Source organism: Halyomorpha halys, unplaced genomic scaffold (genome assembly GCF_000696795.3).
Source record: "Halyomorpha halys isolate HHAL.00 unplaced genomic scaffold, Hhal_1.1 Scaffold408.1, whole genome shotgun sequence".
NCBI classification, from domain to species: Eukaryota; Metazoa; Arthropoda; class Insecta; order Hemiptera; family Pentatomidae; genus Halyomorpha; species Halyomorpha halys.
The window spans coordinates 229,121-239,199 of NW_027113749.1; the positions used below are offsets into that span (position 1 = coordinate 229,121).

General features: G+C 31.3%; 1 long non-coding RNA gene across 1 annotated transcript; it reads right to left on the reverse strand.

The window, feature by feature from the left end:
- Positions 1-2,707: 2,707 nt before the first annotated feature.
- LOC106682345 (uncharacterized) lies at positions 2,708-8,839 on the reverse strand. The gene is made up of 3 exons (XR_001343403.2): positions 8,736-8,839; positions 8,369-8,554; positions 2,708-2,800 (listed from the first exon to the last, which is right to left on the reverse strand). It is a non-coding gene; the product is annotated as an uncharacterized lncRNA (long non-coding RNA).
- Positions 8,840-10,079: the final 1,240 nt, after the last annotated feature.

The following is a 10,079-nucleotide window of genomic DNA, read 5'->3' on the forward strand; positions in this document are numbered from 1 at the left end:
TTGTTTTCATTTTTTTCTTTAAAATTCTTAAATGCCGGATGTTTAAAAAAGAATAAAGTTGAGAGAAAAAGGATCAAAATTGTTTTAAAAAGAAACTAAACCACTCTCAAACAAGTATATTAATAAAAAATAAATCTAATATTTAATTTGTTTAGATTCTTCATAAACGTTTTACAAAAATATAACATTTAAACGTGGTTGTAATTATGCTGTAGAATTCAAAAGTTAAGATTTTATTGTTAATTTCAATTTTTTTGTGCATTTTAATCCATGAAGTGTTTTGGTTGAGTTTTCGTTACAGTACATACATCGATTTTTAAATTGAATGATCATTGAGAGGGGACGATTAGACGCGTTCGAACATTCAGCAACATGTTTCTTGGCTTTTTCCTTTTCCATCTTAATAGAGAACGTTTCTTTAGCTAATTATGTTAGGACTGAATAGAGGCACAAGAATTATTTTTGTGTGAAAACTTTTTTATTGCAATCAGCAAATGAGGTGTACTATTCAGGTATGACATGTATTGCATGAGGGAGAAAGAACTCTGCATCTTCACTAAGATAACTTGCATGACGTTAAAGTAAATTAATTGAATATAGTATGTCTCTGAGTAACGTCAGTGATGTCATTTGTTGCCATCTGTCTTATAAATTTATAGAAATGTCCATGTAGTGTTTCGTGAATGGTTTGTAAGTCATACGAATGTGGTTTGTTACACTCGGAATGCGTTGGTCTCTTTTCGACTGGTAGCACTGAAATTACTTGGGCACAGCAGATTTCATATACATATATAAATTATTTTTAAATTACTCACGAACTCACGAAAGTCTACGAAAATTGAAATGGACTTGCATTCACGATGCTACATATCATATTTGAAGAAATATACATCTGTTGCTAAATCAATATTACTTAACATTTCCGATCGTTACTCAAATGCCTATCAGATTAGCATATATAGTCCCATTACGTAATTATGATTAAATTCTCGAGCCATTTTAAAAAGACTATAATAAATGGCTTTGTTCATCTCTATCTAATGTTACTCACGGTATTCTTCTGAATCAGAAGAAAGGCTCTGATACTCCAAGAAGGAATGATGCCCATCCTTATAAGGATATCTTCTTTCTGATTCGATTCAGCCAATCATATCTTTAGTGGCCTGTACCTTACGGCATCTTTCGTCGATTACATCTTCATCGATACACTGGAAATAATGTTCTCTCGGACGATCAGATCACAAAGCAACTATTGTTGGACTAATTATTTGCTCAAAAAATAAGAGTCCCCCTTGATGCCAAGCTTCTTACGCAGTCTTCGTGTTTCAAAAGACGTAGGTACGGAAAACGTGAAGCCAGAAGACGATAAAATCTCAATACTTTCTATTAGTAATTACTAGCACTGGAGATAATTGAGTGAAGTAACGGGTGCGGCACATTGTAGAAAAGTCTCGGGATTATTTTGAAGGGAGTATTACTATAAGGTACAAGTATTCAGTTATAAATGTGTGACTAAAATTTGTGCTTATAATGGTAATGAATATCAATTTAAAAAAAAAAAAAATATATATATATATATGTTTGTTATTAATTAATTATATTTCATGACTGATAGAAGATACTTCCGATACACATTTATTATTCTTTTAACATTCAATTGCACATAAAAATAATTGTTTTAGTTTTAAACTCCTGGTAATATTTCCAAAGCCTTTAACATTGGTCAGGTTTTCAATTGATTTCTTGTTCTTATTATAACAATTAATTTTGCTTTACTTTCGATGTAATCAGTAATAGAAATTCAATGTAACCGTAACAGGTACAGGTGTTCCGCTGGTATCTTGCCAATAATTATTTATTTTCTTCAGTAGAAACTTAAGTCTATGATGTTGGTTTTGCTATTTGTCGGTTATTGGCACGGATTTTAAGTTGAATATTTTATAAATATAAGTTGTGCAAGAGATATATTCAGTATGGGAACCAATTCTTAGCAAAAGAGCTGAAAAGAAAAAAAAACAATGAAGGAACTTTGGGGAAAAAAATTAATTATATACTTTGATCGTTTAACAACTGAAAAAATATTGTTGGTTCTACTTGAGTATCTGAAACTAACGGTAATCTATCTTTTTCATAAAAATAAATAAATAAAATTGACAGAACCAGAAGCAGTTAGTTTCAATATTATCTAATTTTGATTTCAATATAAGATATAATTTAATTTTAATATTTTTATTTCGTAAAATCCTTAATGCTCCTTACTTTGTCATAAATCAAGTCATCCATCAGGACCTCAATGTTCCATATGTTGCCGATTTGGACAGAACCAGATACCATTCCTTCCTTGATAAACTTCTCAACCACCCAAATTCACTTGTTTCTAACCTGGCTTCTCCTTCATTACCTAATAATCCTCCTAGGAGTCTGAAAAGTAGATGGGCTCGAGATCTTCTCCTCTAGAAATATTATTGGAGTTCTATCAGTGGGTAGATTATCCATATGTTTGTATCATGTCACTATGTCACCTACACCCAATTTACTTGTTGTATATATGTGTATACAGTTGTAAATAACAATAAATAAATTATTTAAAAAATATATATAATGTAATTATTTCCTTTAATTATATGCATAATTAATAAATCGTTTCTTAATAAATATTGAAGTTTTTCCTGAGTGTCTTATACTGACTCCAATATTAGCAAGGACATGCTAATAATTCGTTCTTTTATAAATATTGACTCCACCGATCCAACTCCAAATGATTTAATACATTTCTGTTCCTGATACAAAAATAGATTTTCTGAAAAAAAAAAATCACTTGAAAACTAAATATGGGAAGTTTGCCGCTAAATTAAAAAAAGAGCTGTTTTATAATAATAGCGACAACGTAGTGTTTGACTATTCACGACCTGTTTAATTCTTTTAAGATCTGTTATTAAGTAAGAAAGGGAAGGAAAATGAACGGGACAGTATTCTCGGTATTTATTCGTTTTATGGAGAATTAACCTTTTTATTCAATATTTCCATGAATAGTTTTTGTTTTGTTTTTTAGTAAAACCGGCCATATCCACTCTTTAAATACTGGTTCGTATCTTCGTACGAATATTTAGTATAAAGTCATCATATTAACGAGGCTTTTTGTAAAGCTATTTTTTTTTTAAATATGATTCTCATTTGTATAGAAATGTAATAAAAATTTAATACGAATGAATCAGGGGGCACAGCTAGTAATAAATGAAGTACTGAAATTCATCATGAATGAAAGTATATTCCTATTTGCCCTCAATACATACCGCAATATCCAGGAGCATCATAGCTATAATTATTATTATTTGTCTTCTGGTTAACTCACAGCTCAAATTGAGTTGTTAATCTAATTATCAACTATTATTTTTATTGGCTCTGAAGAACTGAGAAATATTTAATAGAAACAGTAATTCTAACAACGAATTTATACAGTGATAATTGAGTAAGCACTATTGGTCCAATATAAAGTTTATCGGAGTAAGGTTGGTAATTATCTGATTTACGATAACATCATTAATCACAAAAATAATCATGACTAATGATTTAATTTTTAGACATGGTTATTAAAAAAATATATTACGCAAAAAATTTATTCTTTAAAAATTATTAATATTGAGATTTCCATCGTCGTAAACTTAAAATTAAGAGTATATGTTGGTGATCAGATTTATTTATAGATAATTGTGTCTTATTATAGAAACAGATAAACACATCTTGAATTAAAGCAGATGTTGAAGAATCTAAAGTGTTAACCTAGGCAGGAAAACTCGTAGAATGTTCTGTATCTGAAGTTTCATGTGTATTCCGGAGAATTCCTGGTTATCTATTTATTAAAAAGTAGAGTCGATATAATGATGTCGATATACTCACATTTAATATGTCTCTGATTGGATTTTAACCATTTTTATAAATTAACGAACTTAATAGAAAACTGAAATTTATGGTAATTCATCAGTTTATAGGAAATAAGCATATAAAAAAGGTCAATCATTCTTTGGGGCATCATAATCTTCTTTACATTATTGTAAATAGATAACCAGGAATGAATTGGAGAATACACATGAAACTTCAGGTACAGAACGTTCTACAAGTTCTGCATAGGTTAACACATTAGCTTCTTCAACATCTGCTTTAATTCAAGCACCATCTGAATTTTATGTAGAGGAGAAAGGATCCTTGAAAAATGAAGTGATTGGCAGAGAACATGCCACGATCTGCTGAAGAGGACGGAGGAAGACAGTGGCCTCAGGCTAAGAAGGCAGGGCTTACCGTTTGCAAAGGAGGCTATCCATGTCGAGGTTAGTCTTCAAGGGTGAGAAAGTGCCTTCCCAATCACTTTATATAATTTGTGTGTATATATAAAACCGTTCGCTAATTACCTGTAAATGTAATCGAAACGATCAAGTAGAACTATTACTAATATTATTATTATATGTTGGAGTATTTATACTCTTTCATAAAGAAGTCGAATTAAATCCTTGCTTTGACCCCAAAGCATGGAGGAAAATAAATGGGCTTTGTGGAAACAAGACAGATGCTTCGTAGGCCAACTTGTTCCTCCCCTATTAAAATTAAAATACCTGGCATTAGTCATGAAATAAATAAGGAGGTTGTTACGTAGTCCTGGATTGCGAATTGGGTACCTCTGCATATTATTCCTAGCACCATTAACGGTTTTTATGTTAGTGATATTTTAATTCTTGAATTAGTTAAAAAAGTATATTTTAAAGAAATTTATTTCGATTTTTTTTTATTATTTAATTTGTTAGATCTTACCTCAACTGACAAAGATCCGTTGGAGCTGTGTTAATAATATCTCTTAAGCAGTCTATTATCAAATCAAGCCATTAATATAGGGTGAGTTATAGCTTAGAACAACAGAAATATAGTTTATGAGGTATCGTACGTTAGAACTAGAGGAGTAGGAAGGGGCAGAACAAACCTATTCTACTTTAGAGCAAAAATGTAGCCAAAAAGGCCACGCCCACGATGCTTAGGTTTACGTTGAGGTTGATAGGAATTCCTGCCATTGTAATCTAAACTAGAACATTAGGCAACCTGTAATTAGCTCGTATAATTACTTTACTTATTCACACCCCTGGTCTATCATAAGCCAACCTTTTTAGCTTCACTTTTCCTGCCAGCTTACTCCGTCCATTATACTCCTTCCCATTATAATGGACCTAACCACATCGTTAGAAGAACCATATTTTGTAGCTATTACACTTTTATAGTGTAGATAATAATAACTAATATTACTCAGTCCCCATTACCTGCTACAAAGTAGCTACGTCTCTGCTTTTCAGAAATGTAATGTTCTGAGAGGGAAGTTTTTTTTTTTTTTTTTTTGCCGCGTTAGCTGAAGCAAGGCCTTTCTTATGCTTTATTCTTGATTTTTTTAATTTGAAATTCAAGGCATCTGGTGAACAAGTGCGGTTGTTCGTCGAGTTAAATGCGGTCATTACAATTTCAGTTTTTCTCCTAAACTCTTTGTAGTGCACATTTCTATTTTTTTTTTATTTAGTTTATTCACAACTGTAAAAGTAGTTTTCCAACCAGCGAATGAGATGTGTAGAGAGAAAAAAAATAATAATAAAAAATAAAATAAAAAAAAAGTCATGAAGGCATGAAGGTTAAGGTCATCCAATCATGCCTCTCCATTAAAATTTAAATTTAAAAATCAATTTAACAGGTCCCTATTCCAGCCCCTTCGTAAACGTCGTCTCGTATCTAGTAAGTCTAGTGTTGATAGTCCTTGAATTAGAGGGTTAGTGTGTGTTGGAAGTGCGTCGTGAAACCGTTTATATAATGATTTAATGGTTGTTTGTACGTAGGGAGTTGTTTGTACGTAAGTCTTTGTGAAAGTTCTTGTTACTGATGTAGGGGGGAGGGAGCGCTACTAATAAGTCTTAGTAATTTTGATTGAAACTGTTGCAGTTTCAGTAAGTTGGTTTTTTTTGGCATATCCGTAAATTTGTGCACCGTAAGTCCAAATTGGTCTGAGAAGGAAAGTATAAATCTTTAGTTTTTCTGAAAGTGGTAATTTTGATCGTTTATTTAAAAGATGAAATAATAATTTAAGTCGGAAATTTAGCTTTTGTTTTGTTATTTATATGTGGGAAGTCCATGTAAGTCGTTTGTCTAATGTAAATCCAAGGTATTTTACTGTGTCTGTCCGGGTTAAACTTCCTTCGTTTAGAAAAACAGGAGGACATTGACCATGATGGAGCGTAAAAGTTATTTGAACTGATTTCTCAATGTTTATCCCTGTTTCCATTTGATACACCATTCATGGATGTGAGCTAGGTGTATTTGTAATCGTTCTGAGGCTTGTGCTGGGACGCCATGCTTGGCTAAAATGGCTGTGTCGTCGGCATATGTGGCCGTGAGAGTGTGTTCCATTGTGGGTAAATCGGAGGTATACAAAGTGTATAATAATGGTGCTAGTATAGATCCCTGCGGAACTCCAGCTTCTACTGCAAAATATGAGGATAGTGATGAGCCCGGTCGAATCCGGAAGTATCTCTCTTTTAAATAAGACTTTAAGATTAGATAGTAGGTGCTGGGAAGAACTCTTTTCAGTTTATAAAGGAGTCCTGTATGCCAAACTCTATCGAATGCTTGTTGTACGTCGAGAAAGGCACCTGTTACATATAGTTTCTTTTCGAAAGCAGAAGCTATGAAGTCTATGACTCGATGAAGTTGATGGGTTGTAGAATGGCGATGACGGAAGCCGAATTGATGATGAGGTAGGGTTGTCTCTATGAAAGGTAGTATTCTCTTACATAGTATTTTTTCGAAAAGTTTAGCAAAAATTGGAAGGAGACTGATTGGTCTATATGAGGATGGTAAATGAGATGGCTTGTTTGGCTTTAATATCATTATAATGATCGAAAATGTCCACTGGATCGGAAAGTGGGTTGTACGTAACACTAATTTATAGAGTGCAGTGAGGAATACGATGGCCTTTCGGGGAAAGTGCTGCATGATTTCAGACGTAATTAAGTCATAACCTGGGGACTTATGCTTTGGTAGGTTACTGATTTCTTTTTGTACTTCTTTGGGGGTGAAAGATTTTGGAGGTGAAAGGTATACTTAATGTTGCGGATTATAGAGGTGTAAGTTAGGTCTGAAGGTAGAGGATATATAGTCACCAAATCGTTCTGCTTTTTGTTCATCTGTGATATCATAGGCAGTTGGAGTAATTTTCAGTGGATGGGAAGTGTGCTTTTCTCGGAGAAGTTTTCTGGTTGATCTCCACAAAATCCTGTCTTCAATATTTAAAGATGAAATATAATTATCAAATTGTTTGGCTTTGAACCAACGTAATTCCGTTTCCAGCCTATTGTTAAGATAATTATATTCCTATTTGTCTGCATTGAGTTGTGTTCGGTGCCATTGTTTTCGAGCTCTTCGTTTTTCCATTCTTAGTTGTCTAATAAAAGAAGGGTATTCTGGAAGGATGTGATTCAATATACTGCGGAAATGGTGATGTTTTTATTTTGACATGGAAGTATAAAATCGCGCGTTTCAGGATTTCTCCACAAAATTGCAAGTTTAAAGGTTTTTCTGCATAATATTGCACGTTTTAGTCATTAGGAGCAAAATTCCACGATTTTAATTTTTGTTGAATGCTTTTAATAAATTTCACTAAAATCGTTTTAAAGCTTTACTATACTGACTTATTAATTGTTAGTTTTTAGGTTAATTCTGTATTTATTTGTAAATACATAATTGAACAAGTAAAAGAAAGGACATGGTATGAGCATATTTTGAAATACTCCTTTATACATTGCACCTTAAATATTTTAAAAAAACAATACTATTTCTAATAAAATAAAATATGAAGCATGGGCGTTAATATTATAATAAGTGGTTTTCAAGCGCTATTGCCCTAACAAACAACAGGAAGTATGACAGTTAGTGAAATTTAGTACTAATCTTTAACTCCACTATTTTATTTAGATTTTATATTAATTTAGGGTTTATTTAAAGTATATTTATATCCTCACTGTTGTATAACTTCTATTTATAAGACACTTTTTTATTCTTACAATACCTTTATCTTCTTTTTATCTTTTACATTTACCCCTAATGAAGACTTCCATACTAGGTAAAACGTCGGCAATCAATATATATTTTTAAAATATTTATGTCCTTTACAGCAGCCTTAAAATATATATTAATTATTTCGGTCGTGTAATGTTTAAAAAGTTACTCTCCGCATGAGAAGTAATATTATAATATCAGCTGAGTCACTTCATCCATATTTGATTCCTCTTTTCATTTTATTGAGTTGTAATAAGTAGGTATTTAATTTAATCGGTATAGATTAACCTACCTTGAGACTCAACGAGAGACAGTTGCGTCACAATGAATTACCGTTGATGGCAACTTGTTATAAACCTCGTTACGGGCGCAATATAACTTCTTGTCATCTTATAGTCATCTCGCAAACAATACTTCTTCACATATTATGTCAGTGCTGGTATTTCCCTTCCCGCGATCTCTTCCCTCGAGATTATACCTTTGGAGAGATGATTCTAGATTAAAGATCTAAACTGCGTAAATTTTGTATAGATTATTTATTAAAATCTATTTGTTAAAGTCTATTAAAGTATATTTTTGGAATTACCTCTAATTAAAAAAAAAATTTATTTAAAATAAAATTTATAGCATAAATATTGTAATTTGAGATTACTACCAACCTGATGTGTAAATTTGATCCAAAACAGAAAAGTACAAAGATTTGTAATTATTTCCATCTTGGCACAAATTCTAAAAGTTTACATCACATTATAATGATACAACATTGCGAACTACTTAATATCTAAATATGTTGTTACTTTAAATATCAAAATTTTCCAAAAAATGTTGGAACAGCCGAATTACAGATGATCTCAATAGGATTCAGGTACGAAGTACGAGTCTTCACGTGTTTCTCACAGTCACGCATTTCACAGTACCATGGCTAAAACTACTTATCCTATTTATCATTATATTTTGTAATATGTTATATTATAAACTTTATATATCTTGCTTATATTAATGTATGAATGTTTATATTATAATATTTTAGTTTTTCAGTTGTGTTTAGATTATTTTTAAACAAATAATAAGGTTGACACTCAATCTCGCAACTTTCTCATACAACCCTACTTTATGTTTAAATTAATCACTTCAAAGTAAACACTGACTATAGTTGTAACAAAATATAGTTGTACATAGCCTTTCATTAGTTTTGTAGCTATTGTACTTTAAATTATTTATTTCTGTTTTAATCATCATTTTATTGCCCAATTGATCTATATTTTATTTATGTTTTCCTTGATTGCGTGCTATTATTGCTTTTAAAAAATGTATCTTCTGTTTTAATCAATTTATTTTGTTTTAAAACAAGTAGAAAGTTCTTTTAACCCTAGTATCAGTATAATGTTGCGAAGCTGTTCTAATTGCAGAATTTTTTATATAGTTTGCGGAGATTAGACTTGCATCATGTATCATCCTTTAATCACCCACTTAACAAGTTTCTCACAGCTCCGTATTATTTCTGCACGAATTCCTCGATCCACCAGGTTCAGCTTCCTCTTACTTGGTAAGGTCAGCAACTCTCCTTCATCTACCCCGTCCAATACAAAGCGGTCTGGAACATGCACTTTCTTAAGAAAAAAAAAGCAACATGAAAATATATAGTTTAACAAATTGAAGCCAGCAATTTAAAAAAGGTGAAAATATTAACGTTTTCTTAAGAGTTTGTAAGTATGATAATTTTTTATTATAATGTACATTAATAAAAATTTTTTTTTTTAAATATTGTTACTGTTAAAATTTTTTAAACAAATCTTTTTGTCTATTCACTTCCTTGAAACAACAAAACTTTCGTAGGTCTAAATTTTACAATTACCTTGATTCTCCTGGATATTATCTAAATGGTTACCACGTTTTATTTGGTATAAATAAATAAATATAAATCAGTTTGTGTCATATATAATGTCATGTTTTTTTTTTTTTTTTATTCTCAAAAGATACTAGAGTAAATTAAAAAAAATAAG